Raw genomic sequence first — 24,385 nt, 5'->3', positions numbered from 1 at the left:
GGGAGAGAGAGAGAGAAATTAATGCAGTCTATGTAAACAAATGCATCCCAATATAACACGTCAAAGAATTAAACCTAGGAATGAGCAGGAGACAATAACTCACAAATATGGGCCTGTAACCTCATCCTAGCTAAATTCCGGCATTAGTGCTCCCATCATCACTCCCTTCAACCCTCTTAGCTGCTACCATCAACTGTAGTGTTCTTGAAATCTTGTCCTCCCTCCCTTAGCTTTCATGACTCAATCTTCTTCTAGCTTCTCCTCCTCCTTTACATTTTCCTTTCTACACGGTTCTGTTTTGGCTCCCTTGTTTTCTTGCTCCATCTCTTATCTTTGGTGACCTTACCCACTTGCATGGCTTCAGCTAGTGATTCTCAAATCTACCTCCAAATTTGTCTTCCTGTGTCCAGGCTAAAAGATGACATTACTTACTTGTAAATGGAGGTTCTTTGAGATGTGTGGTCCCTACTGTATTCCACTGAGGGTTTACACATGCACACCATGCGTCTGAGCCAGAGATTTGTCAGGGAGTAGTGTCCATTGGTCCACACATGTGTCCTTGGCTTGCCTCATGGTTTTGTCTGAGGTGATAAAGAGTAGGGTGGACCGACTGGATCTCCAATTTCTTCTCCACCGCAAATCCAAGAGATCCATAATAGAGGGAAAGGAGGGCGGGAAATGGAATACAGCAAGGGCCACACATCTTGAAGAACCTCCAGTGACAGGTAAGTATCCTCCTCCTCCTCTTTAAGTGACGGTCCCCATTTGTATTCCACTGAGGGTGATTAACAAGCATTACCTAAGTCGAAGGAGGGTGTGAGGATGAGGATGGAACAGTTGAGCAGAGGACAGCTGCACTGAATGAGGCATCCATCGCAGATGGATATGCACCAAGGCATAATGCATGGCAAAGATCTGTACCGAACTCCACATGGCCACTCTACATATGTCCCAAAGCAGCACATCATGGAGGGTGGCCCTGATTGAATCCTGGGCTCTCATGGCATGGGTCCTCACCCCAGTGGGTGGAGAAAGTCCTGAAACTGATAGCATAGTGTAATGCACCGCAAAATCCACTTGGAAATTCTCTGTGTGAAACCTGCCTACCTCTTAACTCTCTTGGCTATTGCGATAAACGATCTAGGAGATTTCCTGATTGGTCTTGTCCTCTGAAGGTAGAAGGCCAAGGCCTGGTGGATGTCGAAGGAGTGAAATCATCATTCCTCTTCTGAGGCTTTGGAAAGAAAGAAGGTAAATGGATGGGTTGGTTGAGATGAAACTGGGATATGACCTCTGGCAGAAACTTGGAATGTAAGCGCAGGGAGATTTTATCCTTACGGAAAGTGATAAAAGGATAGTCCGCCATCGTGGCCCCAAGTTCACCTACCCTTCTTGTTGAAGTGCTAGTGACAAGGAAGGCAACTTTCATGGAAAGGAGGGACATAGAACGGGAAGCTAGTGGCTCAAGTGGCTGTTTCATTAGTGCTGACAGAACTAGGTTAAGGTCCCACTGGGGGGTAATAGGTTGTATGGGTGAGAACCTTCTAAACCTTAGCAGTCAACGCATTTGTAAATATGGAGTGTCCTTCCAGAGGGGGGTGGAAGGTGCTAATCGCCACTACATGGACCTTGAGAAAGTTGAGGGCGAGACCCAATGCCTTCAAGGACAGAAGGTAGTCCAAAAGAATGGGAATCTCCACCTCTTCTGGGGAGAGCCCTTTCTGTTGGGCTCAAAAGACGCAGTGGTTCCACTGGGCTCGGTAGGAAAGCCAGCTCCTCTTCCTGCTGCTTGAGTCTTGCACTTCTGATGAACATGCCCGTTCTAGAGAAGATCCCCATCCCAATACCATGCTCTGAGGCGAAGCGTCTGCGGATCAGGATGTCTGATCTTGCCGTTGTACAGTAACTCCTTGCTTAACCTTGTAATTATGTTCCTGAAAAATGCTACTTTAAGCGAAACGATGTTAAGCAAATCCAATTTCCCCATAAGAATTAATGTAAATGGCAGGAGGGGGTGTTAGGTTCCAGGAAAAAAATTTTCACCAGACAAAAGACGTTATATACATATACAGTATAGGTTTTCAATAATTTTAAACAATTTAATACTATATTCACTAATGATTGTGAAGCCCGGTTGAGGCAGGGGCATAGCAGCGTTGGGGCGCGGGGGCTTGCCCCCTTCCCTTAAGGTTAAGATTTGAAGGAACATACCAATCTAACAAAGGTCCACAGGCTGTCTGAAACTAAAGCATTAATATTTAAGTAACATTAAGCTGCCCCACAATAAGCTCCAAATGTATTAACATTGTCAAAGTGTCATGACTGCTTGCTTAACAAGGAGGCAAACAATATAAGCAACTATTTTCTTCTGTATCCTTTCCATATCTGTTCTAGAGTTAGGAACATGTAGTCAGAGCTACAATCAAGAGAGCAAAATGGAATCAAATAATAACAAATGGTGTTCATCATCTTACACTCTGCATTCCATGTGATGATGCTCTATCCCTTCAATGTACATGAGTGAAAAGGCTCTGCTTATAAATTGCAGAAACTCACTAAGTCCAGAAATTCAGCATACTTTGTCAGCTACACTTGGGTTTTATTTTTGTTCAGAAAAATGTTAAACTTTCTTTCCTTCATCTCAAAACTGGATTAGAGCACTCTATACCTGGGAGAGCAATACGGAAACCCTATATCAAAAGGAAAAAAGCTACACCTATTTTACTAAGCAATGCAGCCTGAAAATTCATAAACACTTCTCACTGTGCAGAGACTATGAAATATATACTTAAATGTTATACTGAAGTTGACATTTTATAGATTATTGGAGATGGCTATCCTAAAAATTGTCATTTGTGGAAATGCAAAGGCACTGTGAAACCCGTATATCTCCTGCTTTAGTATTGATTTAAAATCTGAAAAACTTTACATGTAAACAAACATTTAAGTCCTTCCTATTTATTGATCTTCAGGATGACACAGTTTGCTACACTTGCAGATGCAGTTTCAGCTCTTCTTGTGTAAATGCATATTATAAGAAAATTCATTCTATTTGGCTGACACCATTGGCGAATCCTTTCCAAATTTTATTAACAGAGACTTATAGTTGGAAGATGGTCACCTGAAACTACTTACTGAGCCAAGAAGCTGGCTGACAAACCTGATCACCTTCAAAACCAAGCTCCCAAAACCAATCAGCCTCAGCTCTTAAAATCAGTAAATAAACACTCCTAAGTCTTTCTAGTAACTTGTAAAGACAGTCTATATTCTACAAACAAACAGAGCAGTTCTGTCCTGCTGGAGATTGAAACAAACTCAAAAAATATGAGAAACCAACTTTTACTTAATAAAAGGTATTGCATAAGGTATTCCATTTTCCACTATGAGTGAATGGTAGAACTAGAAGGAGAGGATGAACATAACGAACACTGCAGGGAGACAGCAATTAGTATCTTAATACCTGAAAGGCAAGTAGACAGGACTGTTACAAATGAATGCAACAGGTGCAACACTGGACCCTAATAAGGAATAATCAATAATGGATACAGCAAGGATGTCTCCACATGTTAGAATAGTAGTACAAATAGTTGGGAAGGTAAGTGGCCATCACCATTACATCACTATGAATGGAGCGCAGAGAACTAGAAACATGATTCACAAAAATATAAAAGAAAAGTCTCAGAACTGGAATAATGCTATTATCATTTACTTATACACACACACGCAAAACCTGAGGAACTACTGACCTATCAGCCTCCTGCAGGCAATCTACACAGTTTTCACAAAGGTACTGAACAACTGACTCACTGCAGCCCTGCATTTCATTCAATCAATAGAATATGCAGAACTTTAATCAGGATTTTCCACAAAGGACTACCCTTTTGTGATAAATGAACCTCTGGAGAAGATTCTACTATAACTTACCATCATGTATGTATTCATCAACTATGAGAAGGCTTTTGAGTTAGGATAAAAAGGTCTTCATGATAAGATCATGTTTAACAGACACACATAAGAATACACGTTGAGACCGGAGTGTCACTGAACAATAAGAATATATTTGAATTCATGTATCTTGTGCTGCTGCTCTGATCACTTACAATAGTCTAAACTGTAAAATGGGTTTGTTTTTTTATGTTTCTTTTGTCAGCCTTTGCCAACCGCTAAATGTTCTAGTATAGTAAGTATCTTCTAACAGAATGCTAATTATTTTTTATTTGTAAGACTGGGTTTAAAATACAATTGGGTGAAATATTTTGTAATGATAGTTTGTTTTTCCCTCAAAATATACCTGATTGTGATTTCACAAACCTGTAGCAAATGTTATTAAAGTTGTTCCTTTGACAAAAGTTAATTCAAAACTTCAACTGGGATTAGCTTGACTAACTTAGTTAAATCTGTCCCTTGACATCAGTTCTGGTTCCCTGATTGCATCATGTCCCCAATTATAAGACTATAATGCCTCATCCCCTCAGCTTAGACTTCTGTTTTGGCTAGATCACAGGCCGAGTGATCTTGGAAGCTCAGGATCTGGCCAAATCCTGCACTACTTCTGGATCTCTGCACTACTTCTGGAGGTAAATTCCCTAGCTGTCTTAGCCTCCATCTGATGTTTTTCCGTACGTATGTTATAAATGTGGCTGTTTATATGTTGCTTTATTCTTCCTGTGTTCACTCCACAATATACAACTGCCAAAGACAGCTGCCACAGTTCATTTTTCTCAGTGGGTGTTGTTGGGATGCTGAATTCTTGGAAAAAATCAGGCTTACACTACTTCTGAATTACGTATTTTTAAGCTATTGATGGCAGGAAAGCCCATTTACAAGATAAGATACAAACTTCTTGTAACTGGCATGACCAATAACAAGATAATCAAAGTATTGTAGAAAAACATGAAAAAACTTGACGCATTTTGCGCATTACCCAAGTTTGGATATCTGAACAAAATTACATCCATATGTAAAACTGACTGAACCTACAGTAAATGTTGAACTTGCAGAAGAAAGCAGTGAACAGTGAACCAACAAGGATGTTCATGAAATTATCACTGGTGAAGTCATACAAAAAACCCAACACATCAAAATGTTGCACTACGCAGAAAATAAATGAAATTGGAGATATACTAGTATTCTGGAAGTTCCTATGGACAACGGAATGGAGAACTTTAAATAACCTTTTCTTCATTAGACTTCAGAGATCTTATAACTGTGTTCACAAGTATATTTCCATAAGTCACCTTGTAATTATCTTACAAAGCAATGTTGACTAAAATTCATGGAGATAAATATTAACTGTGACAGGATGGTACAAATCGTACTACCCTGTCACTGGCCTGTTGCAACCCAGACAGATTTGACATGTGAGACTACACGATAATATAGCTGTATACCAATCCTCAGGAAGGAAGCATCTGTTCAGAATCATTTCACTGACACGCATTCTCCATTTTTCTTGCTTGGTCAATAGCATCCACTTTTTTGTGCTGTGCTGGCTGCTTGCAGACTAACCAGCAGACAGGAAGTTGCAGCCACTTTGTACCAGTGGCAGACTTTCACCATCAAGGACCCTGCAGTGCATATATAGTGGATTACTTGGCTCAAATACCACCAGCACAATTCCCCAAAGACACGGATCAACACAACCACTCATATAATATCACAACCAGCATACACAATAATCCCAAACATGCATAGCCCCACACCACAGCACACACCCCTTATTTGCCATCAACACAAATCTTCCAGGATTGTCGTTATCTGTGTCACTCTGATCCTAAAATGTCTATTGAGTCCGCGTGAAGTGATATAAACAGTTACAAGCATGGTATCTCTGTATAGAATATCACCAATGGCACTGTGAGAACCAGAAGGAATAGCAGAGTCCAAAGCTTCCGTGGTGGTTGGCATATGACAGTTGATCAGAGAAGGTGGGAATAATAATTACATAGAGTTACAAAGAGGTGGCCGTGCCTCCATCCAGGGGGCAGCTCCAAGAATAAACTCTGGGGAACGTGCAGCAATGCTGCTGTTTGTGCAACACAGTGCATAGAAACAAGAGCTCACATTTCTGGCTTTTTTACAGATGACTTAAATTACACCTGTGCGACAGCATGGGCTTTCATCTACAAGTTTTTAATAACATTTTAAAAGGAAACAAGCTACACATAAAGGTGGATCATGGCACCAGCTCTGCTACTCATTTCCAAATAATGGGCTGGTCTACACTGTGCCACCGTGTGGATTACACGGGTGTGAATTGCAGTGTACACTGAAGTGGTGCAATCTGTCTGGTGCCGAGGCTGCCGGTATGAACTAAAAGGTAACTAGTACACGTTAATAGTCCTCTTTCAGATATACCCTAAGTCTCATACTGACAGCCCCAAAGCAATGATCACCCTATCTCTTCCAGAAATTCATGAGGCTTTTGCTACCATGACTCTTCTCCATCATCTTCCTTGTTGATCCCTTAGATGGCTCCTTATGAGAGTCTTGCTCCTTATCTTACAGTGATAAGACTTCCAAATACCTTTCTGCTCTAACTGAGGTCCTTCTTCTATCGACAAAGCTGTGTTTACTTTCTTATTTTATGATTCACATAATACTAAAATAATCCTTAATAATTTTCTCTTATTTTGTAAACTGGAAGAAATGGGAAAGGGGAGGAAGGAGTGGCGAGAGCAAGTGTGAGAGAAGTAGTTATGGCTTTTGAAGTAATCTATCTACAACAAAAGAAGTCCTCAATATTTATGTTAATAAATATTTTTACAGAATCCTTTACAACATATTTTAAAGTGTTGTTTATATAATTACCTCAATTCTGCCAAAACAAATCTGGTGGGTTTTTAAAGTCCTCTCCATTCTGCGTATTTCATTAACTGCCCTTTTCTTTCCCTACTACAAGAAGCCAGCTCCACCCCCTGAGATAGGAGATCCCCCTGCTGGATCAGCAGAAATGGAGGATTCAGTTTTTTTGTAGTTTATGCATAGATTTGGAAGGATTAAAAGAAAAATTCAGTAAATATTGGTAAATGTCAATTTTACCCTATAGATAAATCAACAAAATCAACAAAAACATATTTCCACTTCTAATAATCAAATTTTACAGATAGGGAAAGAAAGAAAAATGCTTCTTGAGAACTTATAGAATCATAGAATCATAGAATATCAGGGTTGGAAGGGACCTCAGGAGGAAATCTAGTCCAACCCCCTGCTCAAAAGCAGGACCCATCCCCAATTAAATCATCCCAGTCAGGGCTTTGTCAAGCCTGACCTTAAAAACTTCTAAGGAAGGAGATTCCACCACCTCCCTAGGCAACGCATTCCAGTGTTTCACCACCCTCCTAGTGAAAAAGTTTTTCCTAATATCCAACCTAAACCTCCCCCACTGCAACTTGAGACCATTACTCCTTGTCCTGTCCTCTTCCACCACTGAGAATAGTCTAGAACCATCCTCTCTGGAACCACCTCTCAGGTAGTTGAAAGCAGCTATCAAATCCCCCCTCATTCTTCTCTTCCGCAGACTAAACAATCCCAGTTCCCTCAGCCTCTCCTCATAAGTCATGTGTTCCAGACCCCTAATCATTTTTGTTGCCCTTCGCTGGACTCTCTCCAGTTTCTCCACATCCTTCTTGTAGTGTGGGGCCCAAAACTGGACACAGTACTCCAGATGAGGCCTCACCAATGTCGAATAGAGGGGGACGATCATGTCCCTTGATCTGCTCGCTATACCCCTACTTATACATCCCAAAATGCCATTGGCCTTCTTGGCAACAAGGGCACACTGCTGACTCATATCCAGCTTCTCGTCCACTGTCACCCCTAGGTCCTTTTCCACAGAACTGCTGCCTAGCCATTCGGTCCCTAGTCTGTAGCTGTGCATTGGGTTCTTCTGTCCTAAGTGCAGGACCCTGCACTTATCCTTATTGAACCTCATCAGATTTCTTTTGGCCCAATCCTCCAATTTGTCTAGGTCCCTCTGTATCCTATCCCTGCCCTCCAGCGTATCTACCACTTCTCCCAGTTCAGTATCATCCGCAAATTTGCTGAGAGTGCAATCCACACCATCCTCCAGATCATTTATGAAGATATTGAACAAAACTGGCCCCAGGACCGACCCCTGGGGCACTCCACTTGACACCTGCTGCCAACTAGACATGGAGCCATTGATCACTACCTGTTGAGCCCGACAATCTAGCCAACTTTCTACCCACCTTATAGTGCAATCATCCAGCCCATACTTCTTTAACTTGCTGACAAGAATACTGACAAGAAAACTTATTAGAGTTTGATTTACTGATATTTTCTTAGTATACTTTGACATGTGATGCTAACAGTCTGTGTTTTAATGGTTATAAAGCTTTAACTTTTTGAATCTCAAAGTGTGCTGTCATTAAATAATTCTGACCTTCCTGTAATTTCTTGCAACTATGAAAATTTAAATAGATAAAATAGAAAAAATGCTTACAAACATCTATATAATCAGTCAAAATTATAAAAATAAATAAATAAATAAATTCTGCCACGCCTACTTATGGAAAACAAAAGATATCACCACCACATACACAATTCTAGGGACACTCTTCTTCCTAAACACAAGAGATCCAAGGCTAATGAAAGAGATGGTGGGGGCAATGAAATGAATGTCCTCCCACTTCCATCCCCATAAGGACAAGAAGCCTTAGCATATTCCTTGTACAAATGCCCAGGCAGTCACATTTAATCCTATAGCATTCTCCACAGCCCCTCCCATTTCAGGGCAGCATGAAGAGCTGTCCCCAGACCTCCTCCTCACTTCACAGGGGAGAGAAAGAACTGACTTCCACCCACCCAAGAGGTTACTGAGTTAAAGAAGAGAGGATCAGCCTTTTTTCTGAAGTCCTGCAGGGAGAAAGGGCTGTATCTAGGTTCCCTGTGTCACTGCATCTGCTGGCCGCTAGCCTCTTCCTAGCTCTGGAAGGCAAAGTACCACCTTTCCCAGCCATCTAGTGTCCTCCTGCAGCGAGCAAACAAGCCGCAGCACATTGGTACTTACGACAGTCAGGAAAGGGGAGTGAGATGGTGCCATGGCAGGTGTGTCACATAAGCTGTATGTGAAAAAATAACAACCCCTCACCCTCAATATGTTACATCCTCTTCTACCTTTGAAGCCTCATTTACTTTACTTTCACTCCCTGCTGAATCCTTCCTTTCCTCAGTCCAACCCTCACTGTATCTGCCATGGATCTTTTTGGAACCCTGCTCATTCCTTTTCCTGACATCAGGTTTAGTCAGGGGACATCATCTCTCCTGTTGACTTCAACTACTTATTTTAGAGTAACAGCAGTCAACGTGAAAATCCAGTAAGTTTCAAAAACTGAAGCTGACTATGTACTAATGCCTCCCTCTGAGTACACCCTCTTATTTCTATTTTTTATCTTCTCTGTTGTAGTGGGAATTACCCATACACAAAACAAGCCAAGCCCTAAACTTACTACTTCTCCCACAGCAGAACCACCTACAGTGTTATTTGGTCCATTCTAGAGTATGACTTTTGTAGTCATCATCCAAAGGGTACTTTAGGTCAGGCAGTGGCTTGCAGATAACAGCCACTTTACTGATCTTTGTTTTTGACATTCTTATCTGAGAACAAATTATGTAAATGTATGGATTTAAGATTATTTTATTTTTTTATTGAGAAAGGGTAGCAAAAGAGTTTTACTTGGAACCACTATCAGGAGGAGTTACCATGCAGGAAAGCCTATTGCTAAACTAACATTTTCCACTTATTCACTTACATTTCTTTTTAACACGAGAATCCAGGGAACCCTCTTCTAAGCCTAAAAGTTTCTGGAGCTGTCCTACTTCAAGACCAGAGCATCCTCATCATTTTGGACAAAGGGGCCTTAGATTTTCTCCAAATTACTTAATTTCATTAGGAACTCTCTCAGAATTCTTGTACTTTCACATTTCTCTACCTCATTCTCCTCAAAAATATATACAACAAGCTGTCATGTTTTGAAGATCTAATAATTTTCTTTAGGTTATCATTATGTCCTTCCCACATGTTACTGCCTCCACCAGGTTTGACAGCAGTAAGTGAATAAATCAATCTAAAAATTAGACTAATGATAAAATTAAAGATGTGGCAAGGAGAACACTTTAAATGATAGACCAAAGGCTGTGTCTAAACTAAGGGTCAAATCCTGGTCAATTTAAGTTGACTAAAGTTCTGCTTTAACCTCAATTGGAGCACGATTTGAAACTAATGAAAAAAACTATTAAACCAGTGATATAGGCTGCATAATGCAGTCTGGTTAGTTGCTTGTTCTTGCATTCGTTTACCTCACCCATAGCACAAGTTTTTGCAATAAGTGTTTTGAGATGTCTCCACATAGCACACCTTCCACCTGTGGCTGTACAGTGAATTTTGAAGCTCCTGAAGCACTTTTCCAATAATGTGCAGCACTTATAATGGGTCTTTTGAGTAATTTCTAAATTCAAAATGCTGGATTATGGGCAGTTAGGAAGAAGGACATGCTAAAGTGATGCAGCTGCAGCCTCTCTTGCTTTTTGTCTATGCTTGGGAGAAACTACTGAAGATTAACTCAGGTTCAACTGCACCAAAGCTTCAAACAACAGATACAGGTAATACGGTAAAATACCTGGGACAGTTATGTGTGGGTAGAAGGCACTGGAAAGTCAATGCCCTCCAACTAATGGTTTTGTTGGAATATTTTTTCACCTATTGTAAACAGAGCCAAAGGGCATGTCTGCAGAGATTTGGGATTCTAAAATTTTGTTCAGCTTTCTTTAAAGGTTGTTAGGGAACAAAAAGTTGTTGAATTCTTTGGAAATATCTGTAAAATTACAAGCATCCAAAAATGTTGTGAATTCCACCATTTTAAATATAAAAAGGGGTTATCACAGCCAGCAGGACCAGGAGTAAGGAACTAATCACGCCAACCTCAATCTTTCCACTGCAGAGCCAGGTCTTTTGTAGCATATGGAACCCATTACTGTACCCAGCCAAACTTCCAGCAGCATAAAAGGACAATCCCTTTACAGGCATTCTGATGTCAGCAGCCTCAATCTTGACCGGGGCATCTGAGGGCCACTATCCAGAGGCCCACTATCCTTACTTCTACCAATAAAGCAAGCTGTATTGTGAGGTTGAAAAGCTACTTGCTCAGAGAAGTGGAGGAAGGTAAACAGGGACTATGGTTGTGTTTTTATACAGCACATAGCACAATGGCAAATGAATTTCAACCATTCACTAGGCTTGTTTCGGGGGGGGTGGGGGGGGCGGTGGAGAGACAGAATTGTAGTTTTATTGCCCCTGATCCTGCCAACACAAATCTGAGTAACTTTTCACATGAGTTGGCAGGACCAGGGCCTCAGGTTGTGTAAAAATGCTGCAAGTATTGATTCAGAGAAGATGATTGGGACATGTAATCTGCACGCCTGATTCTAAGATTGAGCGGGAAGAAAATCAAGAAAACGAGGACACAGCAATGGAGAAAAGAACAAAAGAGGGTAGGAGAATAGACAACAAAAGGAAAGACAGTGTCAATATCAATGACAGTAATAGTCAGGTAGGTGATACCAGCAGAAGAATGACTGTACCTAATCGACGAGGAATCTAGGTACGGACAAGCAGAAACAACTAAGATGTCTGTACACCAATGCAAGAAGCCTGGGTAACAAAATGGAGCAACTAGAACTACTGGTGAAGGAAGCGAAACCAGACATTATTGGGATAACAGAAGCATGGAGGAATAGTAGTTATGACTGGAGTACAGGTATTGAAGGGGAAGTGCAGTTCAAGAAAGACAGAAATAAAGGTAAAGGTGATGGAGTAGCATTGTCATGAGAAATCAGAAATGATGGAAAGGATAAAAAGTTATCTGTGTGTGTCAAAATCACTTTGGGAAAGAATGGTAACAGAGGCTCCACTGGGATAGTGTTAGGGGTCTGCAATAGAACCCCAGGATCATATTTGGATACGTACAGAAACCTCTGATATTTTAAATGAAATAACTAGTACTGGGAATTATGTGATTATGGGCAACTAATTTCCCAGATATACATTGGAAGACAAATGCTATTAATAACGATAGGTCCCCAGATATTCCCGGATGTGACAGCTGACAGATTTCTTCACCAAGTAGTCACCAAACCCACAAGAGGTTATGCCATTTTAGATTTAGTATTGCTAAGTAGTGAGGACCTCATAGAAGAGCTGGTTGTAGAGGATAACTCATGATCACTTGAACTAAAGTTAATTCAGTTTAAACTAAACGTAAGGATAAACAAAAATAGGTCTGCAACTAGGGTCTCCTTCATTTCAAAAGGGCACAGCTAAAAAAATTAAGGGGATTAGTTAGGGAAGCAGACTGTACTGAAAAACTCAAAGATCTGAATGTGGGGGAGGCTTATAATTATTTTAAGTCAAACCTGCAGAAGCTATCTGAAGCATGCAATCCAAATAAGGGTAAAAAATTCATAGGGCAGGGCTGCAGCCCAAACTGGATGAACAAGCATCTCAAACAGGTTATTAGGAGAAAGCAGAAAGTCTACAAGGAATGGAAGAAGGGATGAATCAACAAGGAAAGCTACCTCTTGGAGATTAGAAAGTGTAGGGAAAAAATGAGAACTGTTAAAAGACGAGCAGAGCTGGACCTTGCAAAGGAAATGAAAACCAACAGTAAAAAGTTCTTTAACAATAATAAATAAAAAGAAAATAAGGAAAAACGAAGTGGGACTGCAAAACATTGAAGATTGGGTGGAGATCAAATATAATCTAGACATGACCCAACACCTAAACAAATACTTTGCCTCAGTTTTTAATAAGGGTAACGAGGAGCTTGGGCATAGTGACAGGGTGGCTAATGTGAATGAGGATACAGATGTAGAAATTATCACATCCAAGGAGGAAGAGAAACTCAAACAGCTTAATGGGATCAAATCAGATAATCTCCATCAAAGAACATTAAAGGAATTGGCATATGTAATTGCAAGCCCAACAGCAAGGGTTTTTAAATAAATCTGTAAACTTACCTGTCATACCCTACGACTGGAGAATTGCAAATACAGTAACTATACTTAAAAAAAGGAAAAAGATGATCTAGGAAACTACAGGCCCATTAGTTTGATCTCAATTGTATGCAAGGCCTTAGAACAAATTCTGAAAGAAAGAGAAACTAAAGACATAGAGGTAAACAATAATTGGAATAAAACAAAAGGCAGATCATGCCAGAACAACATGATTTCTTTCTTTGAGAAGATAAAAAAAGGTTACCTACCTTTTTCTAACTATTGTTCTTCAAGATGTGTTGCTCATGTCCATTCCAAGTAGCTGTGTGTGTATTGTGTGCACAGTCACTGGAAGCTTTTTCCCCTAACAGTATCATTGGGTCGGTTTCAGGCAACCCCAGACTCGCATTTTCATGGTGCCACATATAAGGCGCTGGCAACCCGCCACCTCTTCAGTTCCTTCTTCCCAGCCGGCTCCGACAGAGGGGTAAGCGGGTGGGTCTTGGAATGGACATAAGCAAAACATCTTGAAGAACAAGAGTTATGAAAAAATAGGGTAACCATTTTTTCCTCTTTAAGTGCTTGCTCATGTCAATTCCAAGGTGGTGACTCCCAAGCAGTTCCCAGGAGGACGGGTCAGAGTTCATGGATTTGCAGACTGTAGTACAGTACTGCTCTGCTGAATGCGTCTCTGGCCTGCTGAGTAATAGCATAGTGTGAGGTGAAGGTGTGGCTCGATGACCATGTTGCAGCCCTACAGATCTCCTGGATCCGGACTTGTGCCTGGAATGCCGCCGAGAAGGCTTACACCCTTCTGGAGTGTGCTGTCAGTGTGGGGGCAGGTATCTTTGCCAAGTCATAGCACGCTCGGATACAGAACATGATCCATGATGAAATTCTTTGGGAAGACACTGGGAGGCCCTTTATTCTGTCTGCTATTGTGGCAAAAAGCTGTTTGAGTTCCAAAATGGTTTTGTCCTTTTGATATAAAAAGCCAACACCTGCCTAACATCCAGGGAATGGAGCTTTTGTTCCCAGCTCTTGGCGAGTGGCTTAGGGTAGAAAACTGGGAGAAAATGTCGTGGTTGACAGGAAACTGTGAGATTACCTTTGGAGGAAAGGCTGGGTGAGGCCGAAGCTGGACCTTGTTCTTATAGAAGCGTATGGAGGCTCGGATGTCAGGGCCTTAAGCTCAGACACCCTCCTGGCTGAAGTTATAGCCACCAGGAATGCTATCTTCCAGGAAAGGTAGAGCAGAGAACATGTTGCTAGGGGCCCATTAGTTTCAATAGCAATAAGTTGAGATCCCATGCAGGGATAGATTGTCACACTTCAAGGTGTAACCTGTCAAGCCCCTAAAGGAAATGGCTGACCATTAGGTTAGTAAAAACCGATTGGACAGTGACCCCTGGGGTGGAATGCTGAAATCACAGCCAGGAGAACCTTTATTGATGACATCGAAAGACCTTGCTGTCTCAGGTGTAACAGATAGTCCAAGATAAGGGGTATTGATGAATGAATAGGTGGAGTGCCCTTCTGCACCAACCAAATAGAAAATCTCATCCACTTAGCCACATACATGGCCCTAGTGGATGTCTTCCTGCTGCCCAGGAGGACTTCTCTAACAGGATCTGAGCATGTTAGCTCCAGAGAGTTTAGCCATGAAGGTTCCATACCGTGAAGTGAAGAGACTCGACGTTGGAATGCTGAAGATGACCGTGGTCTTGGGTGATCAAGTCCGGAACCGGGGCAGGGTGATTGGGGTCTCCATAGACAGGTCTAGGAGAATGGTTTACCAGCACTGACGGGATCAGGCTGGTGTGATCAATATCAAAGATGCTCCTTCCCTTCTGACCTTCCGTAGGACTTTGTGAACATATGGCAAGGGTGGAAACACGTAAAACAGATGGTCCTTCCAGGGAAGGAGGAATGCATCCACAATTAAGCCTGAGCTGTCATTCAAGAAGGAGCAGAACTGCAGAAACTTCCTGTTGTGTCTTGCCATGAACAAGTCTATATGGGGAATTCCCCACCACTGGAAGATGTTGTTCACGATGTCCATGTGAATGGACTGCTCATGGTTGTGGAAGACCTGCTGAGATGGTCCACCAACTCGTTCCAAGATCCTGGAAGGTAAGATGCCTCTAGGTGTACTGAGTAGGCTATGCAGAAGCTTGACGATTTCCTGGCATAGGGGAGAGGAGCATGCTCCACCCTGTCTGTTTTATATAAAACCGATACACACCTTCCCTGCAGATCCGCCTGGAAGGTCTGGCAGGCTAAACAACTGCTCTTAGCTCTCTGAATTGATGTAAAGTGAGAGCTCTGCTAGAGATCAGAGACCTTCTATCTTGAGCCTCCCTAGATGTGCTCCCCATCCTGTTGCTGACACATCTGTAATCAGAGATTGCGAGGGCTGGGGTCTGAGAAAAGGCATTCCTGTGCATACAATTTGAGGATTGAGCCATCACCGGAGAGCCTTGATAACCGAGGGGGACAGAGTGACAACCTTGTCTAAGTGGTCTCGGCTTGGGTGATATACTTAGGCGAGCCAAGACTTGAGAGGCCTGAGCTGAAGCCTCTCATGCTGTACTACATACGTACAGGCAGCTATATGCCCTAGAAGTATCAAACAGTTCCGTGCCATGGAGGTGGGGTAGCGCCCAAGGCCCTCTACAATGGAGCAAATGGCCTGGAAACAAGATTCCGGGAGGAACGTTCTGGCCTGTCCCGAATCTAGTACTGCCCCTATAAACTCTATTCTCTGAGTGGGAGAGAGGGTTGATTTTTGTGCATTCACCAGCAGGCCTAGCCTGTCGAACGTTGCCCTTATCAGAGTATTTCTGTTATTGCACAGCATCAACTATGAAGTACAAGAACAGACTTTACTTGGCCATTTTACTGTTCTTTCATTAAATAAAACGGAAGGTAAGTTTGCTTGCTCTTGAGAAGTGCTGACAGTAATATGAACTTTGTCATCAGAATGAAAAATAGACTTGGTATTCAATATCCATGCTCCTAAAGAGATAGAGAAGGAGGTACCTCAAATCCCTGATGATTTCTGACCAAAATCTGAATTTAAAGTTTATGTTAGTAGAAACCAAAGTTAGCTATACATGAAACAGCAGATGGTAACAGGGTATGCTGCAGTATGGATCCTCAGAAAAGTCTGATAAAGGGGCACCCTCCACCGCCCAAATTATTAGGATCTTCAGAGGAAGGGCAGTACATTGGATGTAGAAATCAGAGAAAGCACAGAACCAAAGTAAAGATCAAATTTCGTTCTCTGAGCACTTTGGGGGATTAATATGGTGTGGTCCATTTTAGCCTTCCATTATAGTGTTAATTGCTGTTCCATTATAGCTTTCCCTCTTCATGAGGACAAAACTGCATAGAAAATATTTTAGCTGTTTATCACTTATAGCACCATCTACCACATCCATCTGCTATCTTCCAGCACAGCTACTAACCACCCCAAATTCCATGTCTTGTCAAATAAGCATTTTACATCTTCCAATTCTCCTCTATGCTCACTCACCCAAAGCTACTATTCAGTCCTAAATCCAGAGTCATTTAATCATCAATGTTCTTTTTAACAAACTGTCTCTACACTTGATTTTTTAGTTGTGTTAACACAATTACAGATTCTCATGTGAACAATCCACAAACATGTTGTAAGAACCCATGGGCCTAGAACGGGGGACTCAGAGTCTGAGGCAGGCGTCACTTCCTCATCGCCACCAACGGCCCAGGTGGGGTTGTCACCAAGTAGTAGTGAGAGGCAAAGGCCAGCAGGAAGTTCCACCCTACGGAACATAAGCAACAGCCCTGCATGATTCCGTTATTAGCTTGCACTCTCTATATAAATCAGGAAGCCATTTTGGGGAGCCTCTGGTGTGCTACTGTCTCAGACCCTGCTTGCCACTCCTCGTTGTGACTCGTCTGGATTCCAGATTCTCAACTTCAGGCTGGCTCCTTATCCTAATCTTGATTTATTGTCTTTATCTTAGGACCACTGACGACCCTGGTGCAACACCCTAACCTTACCCTGATTCTCACCTCATGCTCTCAGTTTGGTTACAGACTCTGAAGTTTTGACCTGGCCCGGCCCTGAACTGATTTTTGACTCTTTGGCTCAGATACTGAGCAGCTCACCCAATGCCCACAGACTGCCCAAGACCCAACCCTGACAGATTGCTCAGATCACCCCCTCTGCAGACAATGGAAGGGACAGATCCAGCTTCTACCCACATTTCCCAAAACCCATAGGAACGAGCTGCCTGCTTGCAACAAACAAACAAACAAAGAACCCTATGCTGCAGGCTCCATCAAAATAGACCATGGCCAAAGTGCTGGCCCTGTGCAAGCAACTGGCTCAGTCATAGAACCACACCATGGAACTCATATCTTAAGTACAAACTGTCCAGGAGCAACTTGCACATCCACAAGGAGAAGCAGTTGTCCTGTGTGTTGGGGTAGAGCACTCAACCCCTCTTGAGCAGGGTCCCGCAGTAGTGCTAGGAGCGATTTGACAGGGACTGCCAGAACTATCAAGGTTTCCTAAGCAAGTGTTGGCTACTTTTCCTGCTATGCCCTAGAATGTACCCCACAGACCAATCAAAGGTGAGGTTGGTGATTAGCCTGCTTGTCGGAGAAGCACTGCATTGGGCCTCCCCTCTGCTAGAACAAAACAGCCAGTCACTCTCTAACTGGGAAAACTTCCTGTGAAAATTCTTGACCATCTTCGATGATGCACACTGTGCCCCACTAGGCAGAAGCCACCCTCTGGAAGCTTAGAAAACTGTAAGGGCTGGCCACTTCATACACCATCCATTTCCAACAGCTCGTGGCTGATGCTGAGAGGAACAAGTCAGCGCAACTGCACCAGTTCCAGTGGGGTGTCAGCGAAGAGGTGAAAGACGAGCTAGCTCACATAGAGAACCCTACCCAACTCAACACTTTCACTGATCTCGTCCTTTGTATTGACACCTGGCTGCTACAATACCCACCTGGTGAAGTGAAGAAACAGATTGACAGAGCTAGAAGTGTACCCAGAAGTCACCTACTAAAGGACAGGCCCAACAAAGAAAGTAACAGAATGCCCCTAGCTGTCACCTACAGCCCCCAACTAAAACCTCTCCAGTGCAACATCAAGGATCTACAACCTATCCTGAAGGACGATCCCTCACTCTCTCAGACCTTGGGTGACAGGCCAGTCCTCGCTTACAGACTGCCCCCCAACCTGAAGAGACACCATTATAGGACGTAACCACATCATCAGGGGCTCGTTCACCTGCACATCTACCAATGTGATATTTGCCATCATGTGCCAGCAATGCGCCTCTGCCATGTACATTGGCCAAACCGGACAGCCTCAACACAAAAGAATAAATGAACACAAATCAGACAAGAATTGTAACATTCAAAAACCAGTAGGAGAACACTTCAATCTCCCTGGACACTCAATAACAGACTTAAAAGTGGCAATTCCTCAACAAAAAACTTCAAAAACAGACTCCAACGAGAAACTGCACAACTGGAACTAATTTGCAAACTGGACACCATCATATTAGGCCTGAATAAAGATTGGGAGTGGATGGGTCACTACAAAAAAGTAAGGTTTCCCTCTGCTAATACTCACACCTTCTTGTTAACTGTTGGAAATGGGCGATGTCCACCTTGATTGCATTGACGTCGTTAGCACTAAAAAAAATTAATTTTCCTCCTTTGATATTCACCCCTTCTTGTCAACTGTTGAGAACCACTTTCACCTTCATTGAATTAGCCTCGTTAGCACTGACGCCCCCACTTGGTGAGGCAACTCATCTTTTCATGTACTGTAATATTTATACTGCTTTCTGTATTTTTCACTCCATGCATCTGATGAAGTGGGTTTTAGCCCACGAAAGCTTATGCCCAAATTAATTTGTTAGTCTCTAAGGTGCCACTACGACTCCTTGTTGTATTTATATTCTGAATACACATTTCCAACCAGCTGTGCACCCACTTATAGCAGGCTCACCTAGGCTCTACTTCCCTAGTTTACTTACGAAAAGGTCATGTGAGACCGTACCAAAATCCTTACAAAAGTCAAGATACATCATAACTATTGCTTTGCCCCAATCCACAAGCCTGGTTACGCTGCCAGCGAAGAATATTAGGTGGGTTTGACATGATTTGTTCTTGACAAATCCATGATGACTGTTACTTATCACCTTATTATCTTCTAGGGCAGAGGTTCTCAAACTGTGGTCCACGAGCTCCATTCAGGTGGTCTGCGGATAGTTCCTTCTAAGGTGCGTGCCTGGGCAGCCACACACAAGACAATGAAGGGCCACCCACCTAATTAGTGGAGCCGTGAAGGTGCCTGGACCCTGGAAAGGACACATAGATTAGAGTTGGAAGAGACCTCAGGAGGTCATCTAGTCCAACTCCCTGCTCAAATCAGGACCAGCCCCAACTAAATCACCCCAGCCAGGGCTTTGTCAAGCCAGGCCTTAAAAACCTCTAAGGATGAAGATTCTACCACCTCCCTAGGTTACCCATTCCAGTGCTTCACCACCCTCCTAGTGAAATAGTTTTTCCAAATATCCAACCTAGACCTCCTCCACTATACCTTGAGACCATTGCTCCTTGCTCTGTCATCTGCCACCACTGAGAACACCCCTTCCCTCAATCTGCTGGCGATGCTTCTAGTAATTCAGCCCAATATGCCGTTAGCCTTCTTGGCAACAAGGGTACACTGTTGACTCATATCCAACTATTCTCAGTAAGTGCCCAATCAAGAAACACTTAAGTTAACAATGGACTTTGAGAGAATCATAGAATCATAGAATATCAGGGTTGGAAGGGACCTCAGGAGGTCATCTAGTCCAACCCCCTGCTCAAAGCAGGACCAATCCCCAATTAAATCATCCCAGCCAGGGTTTTGTCAAGCCTGACCTTAAAAACTTCTAAGGAAGGAGATTCTACCACCTCCCTAGGTAACGCATTCCAGTGTTTCACCACCCTCCTAGTGAAAAAGTTTTTCCTAATATCCAACCTAAACCTCCCCCACTGCAACTTGAGACCATTACTCCTTGTCCTGTCTTGTGTTTTGTTTTGTTTTATTTTGCTTGGTAACTTACTTTGTTCTCTCTGTTATTACTTGGAACCACCTAAATCCTACTTTTTACATTTAATAAAATAATGTTTTACTTATTAATTAACCCAGAGCAAGCAATTAACTCCTGGGGGAGCAAACAGCTGTGTATATCTCTCTATCAGTGTTATAGAGGGCAAACAATTTATGAGTTTATCCTGTATAAGCTTTATATAGAGTAAAACAGATTTATTTGGGGTTTGGATCCCATTGGGAACTAGGTATCTGGGTGTTGGAGACAGGAGCGCTTCTTAAGCTGTTTTCAGTTAAGCCTGTAGCTTTTGGGGAATGTGGTTCAGACCTGGGTCTGTGTTTGTAGCTGGCTAATGTGTCTGGCACAACTAGGCAAGGTACTGAAGTCCTAAGCTACCAGGGAAAATGGGCTCAGAGGTAGTCCCAGAACACTAGGTGGCAGTGTCTGTGACCAAACCCATCACAGAGTACTACAGCTTTTTCCACATCATCTGTCACTATGTTGCATCCCCTATTCAGTAAGGATTCCACACATTCCCTGACCTTCTTCTTGTTGCTAACACACCTGTAGAAACTCTTCTGGTTACTCTTCACATCCCTTGCTAATTGCAACTCCAATTGTGCTTTGGCCTTCCTGCTTACACCCCAGCATGTTCGAGCAATATTTTTATTCCTCTCCCAAGTCATCTGTCCAACTTTCCTCTTCTTGTAAACTTCCTTTTTGTGTTTAAGCTCACCGAAGATTTCTCTGTTAAGCCAAGCTGGTCATCTGCCATATTTGCTATTCTTTCTGCACATCGGGATGGTTTGTCCCTGTGCTCTCAATAAGGCTTCTTTAAAATACAGCCACCTCTCCTGGATTCCTTTCCCCCTCATATTAGCCTCCATGGGGATCTGCCCATCAGTTCCCTGAGGGAGCCAAAGTCTGGTTTTCTGAAGTCCAGGGTCCATATTCTGCTGCTCTCCTTTCTTCCTTTTGTCAGGATCCTGAACTCAACCATCTCATGATCACTGCTGCCCAGGCTGCTATCCACTTCTACTTCCCCTACCAATTCTTCCATGTTTGTGAGCAGCAGGTCAAGTGGAACAAAGCCCCAAGTTGGTTCTTCCAGCACTTGCACCAGGAAGTTGTCCCCAACACTCTCAAAAAATTTCCTGGATTGTCTGTGCACTGCTGTATTGCTCTCCCAGCAGATGTCAGGGTGATTGAAGTCCTCCATGAGAACCACGGCCTGTAATCTGGAAACTTCTGTTAGTTGTCCGAAGAAAGCCTGGTTTACCTCATCCTCCTGGTCTGCTGGTCTATAGCAGACGACTACCATGACATCACCCTTGTTGCTCTCGCAACAAACCTAAACTTAACCCAAAGACTCTCAATAGGCTTTTCTCCAGTTTCATAGTGGAGCTCCAAGGAATCATACTGCTCTCTTACACACAGTGCAACTCATAGCATCACATAGGAATTCTGTGGCAGAGGACGGGATAAAATCCAGTTCTCTAGAGCAGCATTCAGCTCCCTTAACCATGATATCATCCTTTTTCTTCCTGCAATACTCTGCCTCATTCATCAAACACCTTCCAACCTGGCTAACAAAGGAATCCAGGGTCCTACTCTCAACAGCTAGCTAGCTAGCTGTGGTAGTAACTGATTTTTCAGCTTGCAGCCAGTTAAATGTGTGTTTTTGTTTTGGATCAAACGGAATCTAAATATTGCACAAAAAAACAAAAAAAACCCCAACAACCTTCCAGTCAACTAAAAAAAAAATCCATTTCAGGTTGAACAAAAGGCAAACTGAAAAAAACAATTCCATCCATTATATTGACACCCACTTGTATAATCAACAACGCTTGAACCTTTATATCCACCACACAGACTTCTGCCATGTCAGCTAACAGAGTAACTGATAAAAGCAGTAGGTTGCCAACCTCTATGTGGACCAGCACTAGAAGAGAATGGACCACTTTTCCATATTTGCTGGTAGCAGAGGAATAGTGAGACTCAGGGATCTTTGGTTCTATTCGAGGCTCAGGTGAGGGTGGGGGGGAGTATTTGTGCTCATTCTCCCCAAGTTTGTCCCCTTCTTCCCCCATCCCCTCTAACTAGTCACTGTCCAAGTCCTGTCTCTTCCCACCCCTTTCCATCCCAGTCCTTTTCATCTCACCTAGCCAGTCACAATCTCGATTCCGCAGGCCAAATCTCTTTGCATAGGAAAACTTAGTCTCCCCCTTCAGTACTAGTTTAAACCTGCAAGTGATTCATGCCCATGCTGCAGGGGAAGGCCAAAAAAATCCCCAGGATCTCTGCCAATCTTCCCCAGGGGGAAAATCCTATCTGACCCCAAATACGGCCTCCAAGTCGATACCTGGGAAAGAATTCTCTCTAGTAACTCAAAGCTCTCCCCATCAAGCATCCTGTCTCCGGCGGTTGGGGATTTTTGCTACTGGCAGTCGCCAAAGGGCCACATGCCATTGTAGGCAGTCCCTTACCACCATCCCATCCATAAACAGGCCGAAATCGTAAGGAACCAACAAAGCTTGCTGGTTCGTGATCCTGATCTGTAAACCTTTGAAATAAAGTTTCCTGCCAAACAGATTTAGTTTTTTTGCTTCCTTTTCTTTTGGAGAAGAGGCCTGATGTCCTTGCCTCTCCTTTTCACTGGAGGCCACGACCACCAGGGAGCTGGATGGTTGTTCAAGTGTTCAAATCCCTGTGAATGGACATAATCTCTCTTCTTCTCCACCCTTTCGGCAGTGGGAGGCAAAAAAAAGGGGGCCTGCCATAAAATCTTGACAAGCTCCAGGATAACCTCATTAATGAGGAGAGCTATCTTAGATGGTCCTGCAGAGGCTAAAATGTCCACAAGCCTGTGTGACCGTTCTTGTATATCTTCTGGCTGGGTATCTAGAGCAGCAGCCACTCTCCTCAACAAGTCCTGATGAGCTCTAAAATGAACAGGAGGGGAAGAGGTACATTCAGCCACTACTGCCTCATCAGGAGACAACGAAGAAGAGGTTAAAGGTTGTTGAGGATGTCCATCCTCCAATTCATCTACAAGAGAGTTCCGTGCACTGTGCTCCACATGCGCACTACCAATTTCAATACCAGGGGAGGAAAGACTGTGACCTTCCTGCAGATGATCCTGGACCTTGGCTGACACTGAAGCGTGGGAAGGGACAAGAGGATCTGGAATGTGTGGGAAGCCCCAAGGGGTCCAGAAGAGCCACTGGCACAGAGGTGGGACCCAGTTCCAGGTAGGTCACTGATTCTTATAATGCTGAGCCTGTGGACTGTAGCATGGAGGGCAGACACCGCACTGGGGTTTCTGGGCATCTTCAGGTCAGGACACAAAGGATCTGATTTCCGAGTCTGATAAGGAGTCCACTTTCTCCAACCATGGGGGAACTGAACCCGTTGGTACCAAGAAGAAAGGTTCTGAACCTGGAGAATTGGGTACTGGTGAAATCATCACTGGCTTGCCTCTAGTTGCAATCCTATGCAGAGGTACCACAAGAGTAGAACTGGCTGGTACCGAATGGTGCTCTGGGGCTGAACCTGGGACCACAGGAGCACGAGGTTCAAATACAGGTAACATGCAACACTCTTGAATCATGGAAGAAGTTGGTACCACCAAATTAAGCAATGATTTGGCTGTTTCGAAAACCTTTGGTGTTTACAGCACCGGAAAGGGCTCCTGAATGCAGTTCCAAGATGTGTGCCAATCCTTTGGGGATTGGTCTCAATGGACACTTCCTGGGTTCTGCAGTCATCAATCCCTCCTGGCTCACAGAACATCTTGCGGATGCAACTTTTGTAAGCGCCCCTCTGAGTCCTTGTGAAAAAAGGACTGTCCTCGTGACAGACTGGACTTTTACATAGAGTACTTCCGCAGACATGCACAGGCTGAAATTGTGAACAAACAGAATCACTTATCTCATAACTTCAGCCGTACAGAACGCAATGCCATCCAGAGCCTCAGAAACAACTCTGACATTATAATCAAAGAGGCTGACAAAGGAGGTGCTGTAGTCATCATGGACTGGTCAGATTATGAACAGGAGGCTGCCAGGCAACTCTCTAATACCACATTCTACAAGCCACTATCCTCCGATTCCACTGAGGAGTACCAAAAGAAACTACACCATCTACTCAACAAACTCCCTGCTGCAGCATGGAACAAATCTACACAGACACAACCCTAGAGCCCTGACCAGGGGTATTCTATCTGCTATCCGAGATCCATAAACCTGGAAATCCTGGAT

At 43.2% G+C, this 24,385-nt stretch overlaps 1 protein-coding gene across 8 annotated transcripts in view; it reads right to left on the bottom strand.

Annotated features, from left to right (window-relative positions):
• MLLT10 (MLLT10 histone lysine methyltransferase DOT1L cofactor) overlaps positions 1 to 24,385 on the bottom strand; it is a 221,131-nt gene that overhangs the window by 62,174 nt on the left and 134,572 nt on the right. The gene's annotated exons all lie outside the window — the stretch shown is intronic.

The sequence above is a fragment of the Eretmochelys imbricata genome, chromosome 2 (genome assembly GCF_965152235.1).
Source record: "Eretmochelys imbricata isolate rEreImb1 chromosome 2, rEreImb1.hap1, whole genome shotgun sequence".
Classification (NCBI taxonomy): Eukaryota; Metazoa; Chordata; order Testudines; family Cheloniidae; genus Eretmochelys; species Eretmochelys imbricata.
This window is presented reverse-complemented; position numbering and strand designations above follow the sequence as displayed.